The sequence below is a fragment of the Hylobates moloch genome, unplaced genomic scaffold, assembly GCF_009828535.3.
Source record: "Hylobates moloch isolate HMO894 unplaced genomic scaffold, HMol_V3 SCAFFOLD_10, whole genome shotgun sequence".
NCBI classification, from domain to species: Eukaryota; Metazoa; Chordata; class Mammalia; order Primates; family Hylobatidae; genus Hylobates; species Hylobates moloch.
Window position 1 is genome coordinate 38424482 of NW_026652285.1, and position 16462 is coordinate 38440943.

Here is a 16462-nt window from a genome sequence, read left to right on the forward strand (position 1 = left end):
ATACCATTTGACCCAGCCATCCCATTACTGGGTATATACCCAAAGGAGTATAAATCATGCTGCTATAAAGACACATGCACACGTATGTTTATTGCGGCACTATTCACAATAGCAAAGACTTGGAACCAACCCAAATGTCCAACAACGATAGACTGGATTAAGAAAATGTGGCACATATAAACCATGGAATACTATGCAGCCATAAAAAATGATGAGTTCGTGTCCTTTGTAGGGACATGGATGAAACTGGAAAACATCATTCTCAGTAAACTATCACAAGGACAAAAAACCAAACACCGCATGTTCTCACTCATGGGTGGGAATTGAACAATGAGAACTCATGGACACGGGAGGGGGACGGTACATTCCCGGGGCTGGTGGTGGGGTGGGGGGTGGGAGGGGCGGGGACAGCATTAGGAGATATACCTAATGCTAAATGACGAGCTAATGGGTGCAGGAATCAACATGGCACATGGATACATATGTAACAAACCTGCACATTATGCACATGTACCCTAAAACCTAAAGTATAATAAAATAAAATAAAATAAAATAAAATAAAATAAAATAAATAAATAAATAAATAAATAAATAAAGAAAAATACTGATAAGGAAAAAATCTCATAACATTTTAAAACATTATCCCACTACTTAGGGAGCAAATGTCTTGTAATACATTTTATAACTGTTTATGGTATGCTATTGTGTGGAAATATTATAGTTAAACACCACTGAACAAGTCCAACACCTTCATTCTCTAATGAGTTAGTTGGGACCCTAAGAGATAAGATAGAGTGATTCTCCCGATACTTCTCCATTTATTCTGTATTGCCTTTTCTCCCCTCCATTGCACCAAATTTTCCAAGAGGTGTGTCCAGATAGCTGTCTACTGGGTCAATTAAAGGCAAAATAATGAAATCAATAAAACAAATATGACTGGCCTTCCCAGTTCATATACCCTCTGTCCCTCCCTTTGCTTTTCTGTTTATACCAGATATTTGATACCCTCAAATTTCAACACATACCTCTCTCCCAATCAAACTATTTTCAAAACATTACTCTACAATTAATAAAATCTTACAATGCAATATGTTGCTTCAAACTAGAACATTTTCATAAACATTTTGCATTCCAAAAATTCAAATAAAATATCCTGACCTGGCTCAAATTTGAAGTCAGTGCCAAAAAATTTACTGCAGCACTACAATTTTTGTGCTGCTGTCATACCTGGGAGATATTGTGGGTTCAGTTCCAGACCACCACACTAAAGTGAGCTACATGAACCTTTTGATTTCCCAGTGCACACAAAAGTTATGTACCTAATATGCTATCGTCTGTTAAATGTACAATCACATTATATTTAAGAAACAATTTAAGTACCTCAATTAAAATACTGTATTGCTAAAAACAAAAGCTACCTATCATCTAATCTTCAGTGAGTCATAATGTTTTTGCTCGTGGAGGGTCTTGTCTGCAGGTTGATGCCTGCTGACTGGTTAGAGTGGTGGTTGCTGAAGGTTCTGGTGTCTGTGACAAATTCTTAAGTAATAAAACAATGAAGTTTGTGTCACTTATTGACTCTTTCATGAAAGATTTGTCTATCGTATGTGAAGCTGTTTGATAGCATTTTCATTCACAGTGGAACTTCTTTCAGAGCTGGAGTCAATATTCTCAAACACTGCTGCTGCTTTATCAACAAGGTTTATGTAATATTTGAAATTTTTTTGTTGTCTTTTCAACAGTGTTCACAGCATCTTCACCAGGAGTATACCACTTCCTTTTCTCATGCATAAGAAGCAAGTCCTCATCTAAGTTTTATTATGAGATTGCAGCAGTTCAGTCAGATATTCAGACTTCACTTTTAATTCTAGTTCTCTTGCTATTTCCACCTCATCTGCAGTTACTTTCTCCACTGAAGTCTTGAATCTCTCAAAGCTATCCATGAGGGTTGGAATCAACTTGTTTCAACCCCTTAATAGTGTTGATATTTTGACTTCCTCTCATGAATCATGAATGTTCTTCATGGCATCTGGAATGGTGAACCCTACCCAGAAGGTTTTCAATTTACTTTGCCAGATCCATCAGAGGAGTCACTATCTATGGCAGCTATAGCCTCATAAAATGTATTCTTAAAGTGTCAGTCATAGAAAATCAAAATTAATCCTTGATCCATAAACTACAGAATGGATATTGTGTTAGCAGGCATAAAAACAACATTAATCTCCATGTATATTTTCATTAGAGCTGTTGGTGACCAGGTGCATTGTCAATAGCAGTAATATTTTGAAAGGATAGATCTGGACAGTGGACTTAAAATATTCACTAAACCATGCTGTAAGCAGATGTGCTGCCATACTGGCTTTGTTTTTTCATTTACAGAGCACAGGCACTGTAGATATAGCATAATTCTTAAAGGCCCTAGGATTTTCAGAATGGTCAATAAGCATTGGCTTCAACTTAAAGTCACCAGCTGCATAAGCCCCTAGCAAGAGAGCTTGTCTTTTGACGCTTTGAAACCAGACATTGACTTCTCCTCTCTAGTTATTAAAATCCTAGACAGTGTCTTCTTCCAATAGACAGCTGTGTGTTTTGTCTACATTGAAAGATTATTGTTTAGTATAGCCACTTTCATCAATTCTCTTAGCTAGATCTTCTGGATTACTTGATACAGCTTCTACATCTCCACTTGCTGCTTCACCTTGCACTTTTATGTTATAGCAACAGCTTCTTTCCTTAAACTCATGAACCAACCTCTGCTAAGTTCAAACGTTTCTTTTTCAGCCTCCTCAACTCCCTCAGCCTTCATAGAATTGAAGAGCATTAGGGTCTTGCTCTGGATTAGGCTTTGGTTTAAGGGCATGTTGTGGTTGGCTTGATCTCCTATGCAGACCACTGAAACCCTCCATGCCAGCAATGACAGTTTCATGTTTTTATCATTTGTATGTTCACTGGAGTAGCATTTTTAATTTCCTTCAATAACTTTTTTTTCTTTTGCGTTCACAACTTGGCTAATTGTTTGCTGCAAGAGGTTTAGCTTTCAGCCTGTCTAGGCTTTCAACATGTCTTCCTCACTAAGCTTAATTATTACTAGCTTTTGAATTAAAATCAGAGATGTGCAAATTTTCCTTTCACTCGAACACCTAGAGGCCTCTGTAGATTTATTATTTGGCATAATTTCAGTATTCTTGTGTTTTAGTGAATAGGGAAAGGGAGAGAGATAGGGGAACACCCAGCCAGTGGAGCAGTCAGAACACACATAATATTTATTAAGTTCACTATCTTATGTGGGTCCAGTTTGTGTCACCCCCAAACAGTTACAATAATAATGTCAAAGATCACTTATCACAGATCACCAAAACAGGCATAATAATAATGAAGAGATTGAATATTGTGAGAATTACCAAAATGTGACACAGGAAGTGATCACTTGATGTTGGAAAATGGCCACAATAGGCTTGCTTGACACAGGGTTTCCATAAAGTGTCAATTTGTAAAAATGCAGCATCTGCAAAATGCAATAAACTTAAGCACAATAAAACAAGATATGCCTGCTTTTTCAGGTCACACATATACTCCAGTCATATTTGTAGCAATTTTAATGTATTGGAATTGCAGATTTATCATAGCCAATTCTAATACAATAGAAAGTTTCATTAGATATTTAATTATAATATTAACTAAATGGATACTGTCCCAACTAAAATAACATTATTCTTGAAATATAAAACATTCATTTAGAAAAGAAAGATCTGCTTTTGAGATAATAGAGTACTTTAAATTGTTATAAATAATTTTTTAAAATTAATATAATACCTATAAATAAGAAATTTATTAAACCTGATTTTACAATAATTACAGTAATGAGCAAAGCAGCCCCATCCTCTTAAACATTTACAGGCTTGGAAACAATTGTTTCGTGAAGGGTTGTATGTTAATTAGAGACTTGTAGCACATTAAACATGATGCCTTATAAACATATGTTTTAGTTTTTTCTTTTTGCACTTTGACACATTAATATGATAGTAACCAGAATTAGTAACATAGAAAGCCAAATTTAATAAGCCAAAGTCAAATTAGACTAAACCAATCAAATATATTCCTAATTTAAAAAAATTTATATTTGCTGCTATGTATTTTAAAATACTACTTAAAAATACCTGTCCATTGCTTTTTCACCTATTGCTCTTCTTTTTCCATCACTGAAAATCAGGGCCAGTCACTGTGATTTTATGATTGCTCTTCTAAAAGTTTCACAGGATAAAAGCACTTGACCTACATTTTCCTTTAGGCTCTTCCTTCTGAAACCTGAGAAAAAAATCAGAGTTCACAGTAAGAACAATGATTGTTCCTGCACCACCTATACCTTTATTCTCAGGGTTCTGCAATCAACTGTGATAGCATTTGAAGACACTAACCAGTCAGACTCTGAGATTATTGATTCCAGAAAAGGTGCATGAATGACTTCCTTTCCATTTCTTTATATCTGTGTGTAGCTCCAAATAGAAAATTCAGTAACATCAATGACCCAAAACTCCTATGAATAGATGTGTTAACTCATAATACATAAAAAAGTGAAAGCATGATGGAATTTGTGTTTTACCATTAACATTTACACTTGTTTTTGAGAGAGGCTCTGGTTCAAGGCACACTAGGCACAAAAGTTCTCTCCTTTCCTATCAAGAACCAACGAACTTGAGGGTAGTGAGGATCTGGCTACAAGCTCTCCCACAGTTCTTTTTTGGTTAGACCCTTTGATATGCCAACTTGAACCATAAGAAGACCAGCCTAGAGCTCTACATCTGAGACATAACAGAGATTCATGTCTCATCATGTACACAGGAATCACAGGCCAGTATAAAATACACAGAATCTAGGTCTGCATAAAATATAGGTAATGAAGTTTCCTTACTTCTTCCATGTAAGTCTCCTAATGAAAGAACCTCAGGGTGCCATGTACACTCTCTTGTATACGACAAGCCCAGTTTAATTTTGGACATAACATTTTCATGAGCAGCTAATAATGTGTTGTCTATATTTTATTTATTTTTGTATTCCCAGCTCGTTATGTAATGAGTGCCACATAGTAGTAACACAAAATTTAGGCATAACTGAACAAAATAGAGATGTTCGCATATGCTACGGAATCACAAAGAATTAAAAATTACAAATATCTCTGCATTACAAAATGCCACCCAATCAACGAAATTATATTTATAAAACCCAAGGCATAAATTCTTAGCTGGAACATCCTCCTTAAAGGTAGGGTGAGTTATGACTTTTTAAATACTTGGGAGTAAATATTTTTAAAGTAGTCCTTATTTTATATGAAACAATCATACAGAATACTTGACACTAAAGTCAGAAGTAGAAAGAAAATCAGAGTGGAAATTCATAAAACCCACCAGTTTATGTAGATTTATTTATTCATTTATTTTGGCAATTTTTTTTTTTTTTTCTACATGAAATCTCTGTTGCACTTGGAAAGGCTGTTACCTATCTTTAGGCAGGAACTTAGTGGTGTCCTTAAAAGAAAGGTTGTCTCTGGGCACACAGAGTGCTTAGTTTGCCAGGATGGTTGACCTAACAATAAGAGTCTGGATAATTACACTCACAGTGTATTCAGCCTTATAATTCTCTGCATTGACAGGAAGGAAAAACAAATGTTTCCTGAACAAGTTGTCAAAAAGTTGCTCTCTTCGAACAAGCGTAGTTTTACCTTAGCACAGTTTTGAAATAGAAGGTAATAGGCTTTAGAATTTTCTTTACTAAGGTCATTTAGAATTAAGACAGTTTCTTGTCTGTCTGGACTTGTTTAATTCTGGCTTTACAAAAAATAAGAGAGAAGGTAGAATGCCATTTAGACAGCTTTTTCTACCCCTGTATAGACCTGACATTGTACCACCTATATCTCCCTTCAAGGTAATTTGTTGCCCAGATACACAGTGCAGTTGGCAGATGGCTTTCATCTGTCCCATCATTTAGGGTCCATCTCAGTTGCACTGACATACATCAGCCTGATGAGGATCAACTCAAAGAGGCATGAATCACTGCCAGGTTTCCCTCTGAGTTAGCCAAGGCTTTGGAGAGCCTTCATCACAACTTCGCCCTCTGTCCAACAGTTCTTCTTCTTTCCTTTCACAGGTATTTATATGTAATAAACCTCTTGAACCCTATAGTGTCTCAGCTTCCACTTCAGAGAAACTCAGATTGAGATCAGAGATATCAAAACTGGCCCAATAAAGTGGACAATAAGATGAGGTTTTTGGATTAATCAATGTCCTGTTAAATGAGGACCCTGTCACTGGTGGTAGGGGGAACACACATTGTCCTGGATGCACGATGGTAGTCCAGTTGTTAAAATCTTTACAGGGGTGAGTTGGGATGGTGCTGGTAGGATGGGATACACTGATGAGTTTTAGTATAGAATGACTGTTTATAAATGTTATTGATGCACTACAGAAATATAAAGAACAGATGAGGATGAGTAAAAGGCAATCGAAAAGCAAGGTGAAAACCAAACGATCTTGGTTGCATCAAAGCTCTCATTTCCTGCAACAGAAGAGCAAAGGAAGCCGAGAACCATGTCTATGATATAAATGTTGGAGTGACAGAACTGCAAAGATAGTTAAATGACAGATAAAGTCAGTCTATTATGCCAAGGTGAGGACCTTGGTTAAGACATTTTGAGATTTTGCTATTTGGGTAGATGTCTCCGAATGGGATGATGACGTCTGAGTGGATTTCTCTATTATATTTTAACTCCCCATTCTCCTCCCAAATTTCTGAGCCTGAAGAAGTGCATGCACATGCACACATACACACAAATTCACACACACACAGACACACACCACCTCTTATCCTCATGGTGGAAGAAAATGCAGAGTCTGTAAGATAACAGGTCTTACCTTCCCAGGATTTGACCTTACCTCTACCCATAGTCTCTATGCTAATAACTGGGGTTAAGTTATACTGTAACCTTCCTGGGGCATTGCTGGGTTTGATGGAAGGGGGAAGACTATATCACAAAGTAATTGGAAGATCTAGCTGTCACAGAATGGCAGGGGCCAGGAGAGTGAAGAAAGAACTGGATTCTGAAGATGCTTAATAAAGGTCATTTGAATATACAATTACGTCAGGAAGAATTCATTTATTTTGGAGGGCACCCAGAAGACACTAGATTTAACACTTGGCAAGGAGTCAGGGAGAGGTGGCAAACTTGCTACCAGGATGATGTTAAGCATAGGAAAAGTGATGACCCATAGAAAGGAAGTTGAAAGGGCAGGATTGCCACCGCAAATAGTAAAGGAACAGATTGAAAGGGGTGGATGTTTGGAAATAGATATCCAATATATGTCCCAAAAATCCTCCAGATGATTGTATTCCATTGGAGACACCACCCCATATCAAGGCCATAAGGAATGCAATGGTGACAGGAGCATGAGTATCATTAAAAATGTTAGTGGTGGCCTCTTCTCTGTGCCAGTGTTGGTGGTAGGAGAGGCTGTTACAGAACTTGTCTCACTGATATCACCGGGGATAAAATAATCTCCCAAAAGTAGAGGGCAGATGATATTGATTCAGAACCAGAAGGCAAGGTATTGCAATTATTGTAATGAATTATAAGTTTGGAGTGACAGCCAAGGTTTTCTGACCTGTAGAGAGTTACTGACATGATTAAAAGAAAATCATTTATCGAGAGGCAAAAATAGGTAGACACTCTTGTCATCAGAGGAAATAAGAATGAATAAGTAGCTTACAGAAGTCACCCCAATAAAAATTATGGTTCCTTATACAATTTTAGATTGAACCTGTTTTCAGATATGGAATTCATTGACTAATTTTTTTCCAATTTTTTATGAAGAAAAACATCACAGTAATGATTTCTCCACTACTTCTCCAAGTGACCTATGGCCATTTTCTCAGGTACCAATATATTTTTATAAGGAGAGTACTTACACATTTGGAGACTGTAGGACACAGGGTTTGAGTTGGTAACCAGAATCTTCACCATCATTCCAGTCCCATAAGAGAGGTGTCATATGTGGGCTAAGTAATAAATAGAATCCTAGTCATGGTTATCCAATGGTTCCACTGGGTTTACAGATCTACTCACTCTGTAGTCACTCCCTGGTCTCCATAGGTATATTTTGGAGTTATGTATTTGGCAGCTGGTAACAAAGGTCATGGTCATCCAGTGGTTCCACTTGGTCTACAGACCTACTCATTGACACTTTCCTGGTCTCCATAGGTATATTTTGGAGTTATATATTTGGCAGCTTGTAACAAGCCTCATTTTTTTTTTTTTTGCCTTGGCATAAGAGCTATAATAGTGACAAAGTAAAGTGGACACCTTTGAAATTGCCCCACTCCTAGCCATCATGCCTATCATGAAGGCATGATAGAGATTTGTGACCCCAATAATCTAAACGAAGTAGGGGTGTGGTCCCTATCATTTCCCCATTTAATTCCAAATAGATGGATCATGGAAAATGACAGATTACTCAAATTAAGTGAAGTATTAGCCTGACTGAAACCGCTATGTCAAATGGATTTCTTGGCAAAAGCAGATTAATATGGCCTCAAAAACGTGATATCTGGCCTCTGATTTGATAAACACATTCATTTCTTTCCCAATCTGAAAATATTATAGACAATTTACATTCATATGGAACATACAACAGTATATATTTACCGGCTTGCCCCAGGGCTAAGTTCACACACACACACGCGCGCACACACACACACTCTCTCTATATGTGTGTGTGTGTGTGTGTGTGTGTATATAAAAAATGGCATAGTCTAAAGAGATTTGGATCATCTAGATATCTGACAGAACATTACATTAGTCCATTATGTCAATGGCATTACGTTCATCAGACCAAGTGAGCAAGACAATGCTAAAGATCTCAATAAAATACACATACACATACTCCAGAGGGTTGGAGATAATTCTACAGAGAGTGAAGAGCCCAACACATTCATACAACTTTTAAATGCCCAGTGGACAGGTGTATGCTGAGTCATCCCCTCCAAAATAAGAGAAAAATTATTGCATTTTGCACATCCTACCACGAACAAAGAATAGTACTGGTACATTTTTTAGATTCTTACGGCAGCATCCTACACAACTAAGAATACTGCTCATGCCCACATACTGCATGGAATGAAATGCTGTTAGCTTTGGAAAGATCTTACAGCAAAAAACAGCTCTACAGCAGATCCAGGTTACAGTGAAAGTAGCCCTGACACTAGAGTCATATGGTTTTGCAGACCTTATGGTACTGGAGATATAATGGCTAGTAGAAAAGAGGCAGTGTGGAATTTGTGGCAAGTCTCAGTGTAAGAATCATAATGTGGGCCCCTGGGATTCTGGAGTAAAGCTATGCCATTTGTCAGAGAAAATCATATGCCTTTTGAAAAATCCCAAGGGTTCTGGAGCAAGATCATGCCAAATAAAGCAGACAATTACATATCTTTCAAAAACAACTTGTGGAATGCTATTAGGCTCTACTATAGACAGAACAGCTGACCATGTGTCTGGACCTGCTTGTCGAGAGCTGGGTCTATCAGCCAACAAATTAATAAGTGATGGGCCTAGCAGAAATTCAGCATAAGACGGAAGAGGTATATCCCAAATTGCACACGAGAAGGACCACAGGGCATAAGAAAGCTGCATGAGTAGGAAACCCAGACAACAGTGGCATCCACCATCACTGCCCTAGTGCCTGCCCTTCAGTTCACAACTCTAGCATAGTAGGGTCCCCCATATGACCAGCTGAAAGAAAAAAAAACTCAGACTATGAGTGTGTTGGCTTAATATGTGGGTGCAAGCCAAAAATGGATTTTAGCTGCACTGCAACCTCACTTAGAGATGGCCTTGAAAGACTGCCATGAATCCTTCCTATGGGCATAGCTTCATAACTTTGGACAGTGTCCCTGGTCCTATACTTTGTGTTGAGAAAGAAGCTTCCTGAGATCAGAATATATAAGCACTTATGATTAGCAGTGAATGGCCTAGAAAGCTGATCAGGGCCCTGGAAGGGAAAAAAAATGCAAGGTCAAGTATAAGCACACATCTTGAATAGCATGTGATTAAACATGTGAGAGTTGGCATGAAGTGCAGATTTTTATGTTACATATTAGTGGCCACTAGAAAGCATTAACCGTAAAACAGCACTAAATAAACACCTGATATTGTCAGTAATTTTTGGCAACAGCCACCTCAAAGTGGATATAATAGATATATAAACGGGGTGACTGTGGTGGCAGATATAGAAACTATGCATGGATCCAACAACGTGGGTTTCAGACTAGCAAGGCTGATCTAGCTTCTGCTACCAACTAATGTTCCACCCACTGGCAACAGAGAACATCTCTTATCTTCCAATATGACAAAATTTCTTGAGGAGACCAAATGGGCTCCATTCATACTAGAAGGTCCAGTCACTTGTTCTCATAGGAATAGACACCTGTTAGAGTATGGATTTCCCTTACTTGCCCACAGAACTTCAGCAAACACAGCTACGTAAGGTCTTATGGAGTGACTGATCTTTTGGAATGGGTGTCCAAAGCATCACACCAGAGAAAAAAACAAGAAAACACTTTACAGCAAAGAAGGTGTGGGAGTTAATGATGCCCACAGGATCCACTGGATGTATGACTTACTCCACTACCCAGAAGTGCTGGTCTGCCAGAGTGCTGGAGTGGCTGTGAAGGTACAAATAAAGAGCTACCTGAGAAGCATTATTCTGTAAGAATGGGGTACCTTCCTCCAGAACACAGTATATGCATTAAAAATTTTATATGGCAAAGTGTCCCCAATAGGATAAATACACAGGTCCAGAAATCAAGTGGTGAAATAAGCGATCTTGTTTATCTTCACTCCTGATGACCCACTGGGGAACTTTGTGCTTTCTGAACCTGCAATTTGTACTCTGAAGGGTTAAATACTCTGCTCTACAAAGGAGGTAACCTTTTACTAGCAAATACAGCAAGAGCCTCATTGAATTATTAACTATAGCTGACTTGATTTGGCCAACGGATGTTTCTATCCTAATCTGAAAATTAGGGGCTCCCTGTTTGCAAAGACTGCCACTTTCTTCTCAGGAAGAGAAGCCCACAGGAATCCTTGAGGAGTAGCTTTCTGGTTGTATATGGAGAAGAGGATATGAGAAACACCAATTAGGACTACTGTAGACACAGAGATTAACTACTCAGATCTCTTCTCAAAGAAGAACTTGCGCCCAGTTGTAGGGAGTGCAGTCAGAAGACAGCCTCCAGCTCTCATCCCCTTCAATTGGCCGTCTCATCTACAGAGGGTCACTTGAAGAAACATTGTTGCCCCAAGAATCTCACACCTGCTGACTAAGCGTGGTGAAGATATAGGGGCTCAGAAATTCTGACCCAACCTGTGCCAAATCTGGGGATGATGCTCAGAGTTCTCCAGTTAGGCTAGGTGTTGTCAGGCCTACTTCACAGTTCATCTACTCCTCTTGTGCAATCTTGCTTCTTCCTTTTCCTTTCACAGGTGTTGATAACCTAATCAACACCTTGCATCACAAACTCTGTCTCCACTTCTGCTTGCAGAGACTCAACCTTCAAAAGCTTCCAAGCCAAATCCTCCTTCTGTGATTATTAATACTTTCATTTGACCACTCCTTAACTCAGCATTTCCAAGAGTTTCTTTCTAGGAAACAAGATCCCCTCAGACATTAAATTTTATTCTACCATAATATAAATTCATGGTGAAATAGCTGGATAAATGATTAGTAAGACTAAGATAAATGGATTTTCTTACTGCATCACTAGACCATTTGACCTGCAAAGGTACTTATCATGAATGAATATTTTCCATCTTGTGAATCCCTAAAACATCAGTCCTCCTCCACCCATTGCCAGTGATAAACTCTTTGGAAAATAAGTGGTCATATGGTGAATTTTTCTTATATCTTTCCAGAAGCAGAAGAAGTAAGACTTCATAAGTACTATAAATGATCAAACTAACTAAAAATTAAAATCACTATTTGTAATAAGAGTTATAGGGCTACATTACAGCAGCTATTATTCTTACCTTTTGAAGACCAAATAGAAAGAGTGAGTGATCTGAGCATAAACGAAGCTTGAGGGAAATTTAAATAGTTTCTTATAATCTTTTGGTATTATATATCTTCATTGATGGGAGATAATTTAATTACAAAACATGATTAGATATCCAATCAATTCTAATTCAGTCAAAGTTTTTAAAATCACATCTTTTAGAATATGAGTTAATAAGTTTTCAGTAGAAGATTGCTATTTTGCATATACTCATAATAAAATTGCAAAGATTCCATCATTCATGTATGGTTTTTAGTGCCCAGATGAAAGCCATCTGCCCTTTAGTTTTAAAAGAACTAATAGATAGAAATTTTCATACTTTTTACAAGAACATCCACCCTCATAAGCCTCAAAAGCCCAAATCATCTGTGGTTGACTAAATGGTTAGGTTAAGCCAATCATATTCTCCTTGCCACTCTACATTTAGAAAGAGGCATGTAACCAAATGCAAGACAGCACAATGTGAGAGAAGTTTTCTGTGGGACTTCTGGAAAGTAGATCCTCGTTGCTAAGAAGACGACATAAGAAAATATGAACTCTTCCTTCTAATAGACATTCCCAACTCTAGCTGTATCACCTGCAATTAGAGTAGAGCTAAGAGAACTGCAGAGAAACTAAGTCACAGCTTCCATATTTTATACCTTGATCACATCTTACACTTTGACTTCTTCTTACATGAGATAATACTTTTCTTATTAAGACTATTTGTACTGGGGGTTTCTGATACATACAGCAAACTTGTCTTTGTTGATAGGAGATTTCTAATTCTTTTAGAAAGAAATCTTAATGATCAAAGACTGATAATTTTCCATGATAAAAACTGGTAAGGTTCATTATAAAGAATAGAATTACTGAATATTAAGATAAACGTAGTACATAAATTAATAATTAGGAAGTGGAGCTTTCATAAGAAGTAAGCAAACATACATAAGTAACCTATTGTTGTTTTTCCCTCTGAAGAAAAGAAATTTGTATATTGATAAAGGTAAGAGCAAAATTATGATGTTTATATTTTCAAAAAGTCCTTGATGAGTCCCTAGAGTATGTTATTATTTTGTTTTATGTATTTATTTTTACAAAACAAGTTATGATTGACCCAGTTTCTGAGTTTCTAAACAAATTATGGGTGATTAAAAACTGGTGATTATTCATCGAAGATGACAGTGGAATAGGGACTTCAGAGTGGTGATCAATATGATCCCTACTCTAAAGCCAGCTTTCTCACACGATTCTGTATCCCCTTCCTGAACCTTACCTCTTGACTCTAATTCCAGAATATTATAAAGAAAGAAAAAAGCATAAGTAAAGATATGGGGGAAAGCATATATAAAATGTGCTTCTCCAAATAGAAAAATGTGACTTGACATTGCCCTAGAATGCATTTAACTTAGCCTCTTTGTAACTGATCTGAATAAGGAGTAACTGATCATATTAGTAGATAGCTGTCTCTTGTCTCTTCTATGAGTAGTGAAATATCTGGTGAAAGTTCTCAAAAGAGTGTGGGAGTAGACAGGAATAGTAGGTGAATTGCAATAATGATTGTTCAAGGTAATGCATTGGGAGAAAAGTAACTCAACATTTACTTAGAAGAAGATGGCCCTGATTTATCTATTAAAACACAGGAAATAGATTGTACTGTTATGATTTGGCAATGCTCATTGAAGAGCAGGTAGACAGCAGAACCACAGTAATCAGAGGTTGACATGAATTAAAAGCCTACAGCCTCAGCAAATAAACTACTGGAACCAGTTCAGCAATCAGGCAACTGCAATTAACTTTGTAAAGGAGCCAATGAGACCTTTTAAAAAGACACCTCCAAAATTATCGTGATGGCCATAAATCACAAATTTGAGATCTTTCTACACATCCCGCTCCTATGTGAAGATCAGAATATGCCTTATGAATCTGTAGCCTCCAAACAGGCTCTGGGGCAGACCTGTAGCATCTCTGGGAAGATCATAGCATTCTCTGTAACCATCAAAGAAGGAAAGTGACTTGCAGCTGAAAAGCAGATCCATCCCGTCCAGCAGTTCATTAAGAGGTTCTTGGTCAAAACCTGTGGTCTCTGTGTACTTTTTCCAGTTGACCCTTCCCCATGGAGAATCATGGGTGAGTGTGTGTGTGTGTGTGTGTGTGTGTGTGTGTGTGTGTGTGTCCTTAAGCAGTCTTCGGGTTAGCACACAATGTTTTCAGCTAATTATCTTTGTTAGAAATTGCAGTACTAAATCTAGTTTCTTGATTTCTGTATTACGTTTTTGTCTCTTCTTCTTCCCCTTTGAAAATGCGTTGGCCACATCCAGAGTCAGAAAAGAGCCAGGAGAAGGTGTGGTGAGCCACAGTAGAGAAATTCTCTATCCTTTTATCAGCCAACTCTTATTGGACACCTGTATGCAGGAGTATACTGTGCACAAGTACAAAGGGACATACTATAGTAATTTTTAGCCCATGTTCTCCGTCTAAAATATCTTTGGACAGTAAACAACTTTATTTTTGTATTCCTTGTCCCTAGCATACAGAGGTATTTTATGAATGAATATTTTATATTATAATGCATTATTTTATTTTTAACTTTTGTTTTGGATTCAGTGGATACATGTGCAGGTTTGTTACATGGGTATACTGCTTGATGCTGAGGATTGAAGTACAGATGATCTCATCACCCAGGTAATGAGCACAGTCCCCGCTAGGTACCTTTTCAGCCTGTGACCCCTTCCCTCTTTCCCCACTCTAGTAGTCCCCCAGTGTCTATTGTTCCCATCCTATGTTCCTATTGTTCACATCCCTATGTCCCTGTGTGCTCAATGTTTAGCTTTCACTTATATGTGAGAACATGTGGTATTTAGTTTTCTGTTCATGTGTTAATTGGCTTAGGATAATGGTCTCAAGCTGCATTCATGTTGCTGCAAAAGACATTATTTTTTATGGCTCGTAGTTGAATACATAAATTAATGAAGGGTTCCTTTGTTCTCTACAGGACATATGTCATTTGAGGAGGAGGCATGGGTTCTACCTATAAGCATTTTTTATATATATCTTATATATAATATGTGTATATAACATATGTATGTGTATGTATATATGTGATAACTTTATATTTTATAGATAGATTTTATATAGGGATCTATAAATATATATACTCACATATCCAGTTACTAATAACTATTCTTAATGTTTTTCTATGTTGATGTAATTTCAGTCTCTACTCACTCTTTACTTCTGGGATGGTGGCAGACACACAGAATTATCAAGCTGCGAATTTTAGAGGGGACATGAGCTAGCAAGACACACAAACGGTTAACCAAGGCCTGAAAGGAAGCATGGGACTTAGACAGCAGAGACAGGGGCAAAGGCCATTGGATCTCTGTGAAGTGGCACCTGTTGTTGGGATAGAGCACTCTAGGAAAGTCATGAAGAACTGGTGGAACACTCAGCTGAGGTTATTAAATCTGAGGAAACATCTGGGTGATGATTTTCTTTGGAAGATATTTTGTGCTAAAAACTTCATCCTTGATTCCTGTGCTAATGTGTCATTCATTTCTGTGAGCAACCTAATAAAAATATATTCATGTTCCAACTTACAAGAGTACTGGAAATATATACATATGTATATATATATATTTTTCCCAAAATTAGGATTCACTTACACTTAAAATATCATACTATATTGAGGTAATCAAATCTGTAATGTGACTAACACTTATTGTGAGAATGTTTATCTTCATATTGAATAAAATCTTGCCTACTATCAACTGTCAGCCACTATTCTTGTTCTGTCCTCTGCTGATACACTGGAAAATATCAACAATTTTTCTACACAACATCTTTTCAACATTTCACAAATATCTACCACATTTATTTTTCATCTCTTTTGTAAACTAACTAAACAAACAATTATTTCACTATGTTGTTTTATTTCTTTCTATACATTTCAGAATGTTTAGATTTTTCTACACATTTTCATGGGTTCTTCCTAATCCATAAGCAGAATTGAGGATAATGTATAGACTTTCTAATTGGCACATTACATAAAATATATTATTTTGAGAGCAGCATCAGGACATTATATTTTTGTTTTGATTTCTTCAGATGTTGCTGCATTGCAGGTTCTATACTTATGTGGATACTTACTTAGATTTGGCTGCATAAATATTTTAAATCTATTAATGTTTAATAGATTTATAATATAACATTTTAGTCAAGGATTCTTACAAATTTTTAATTTTGATGAATAACACAACCCCTTATAATTTTACATTATTATCTTTTGGTGTTTACTACTTGGGGAACCTAGTAAAATGCTTCTTACAAACTTGTAATGTTATGAATTACAATACATAACTGGTTAGGAAAAAATAGGTCAATTTAT

At 37.0% G+C, this 16462-nt stretch overlaps 1 long non-coding RNA gene across 1 annotated transcript in view; it reads left to right on the forward strand.

Annotated features, from left to right (window-relative positions):
• LOC131384346 (uncharacterized) overlaps positions 1-15635 on the forward strand; it is a 78792-nt gene extending 63157 nt beyond the window's left edge. The window contains exon 3 of the long non-coding RNA XR_009215100.1: positions 15293-15635. This is a non-coding gene — a long non-coding RNA (uncharacterized LOC131384346). The remainder of the gene's footprint in view (positions 1-15292) is intronic.
• The last annotated feature ends 827 nt before the right edge of the window (positions 15636-16462 follow it).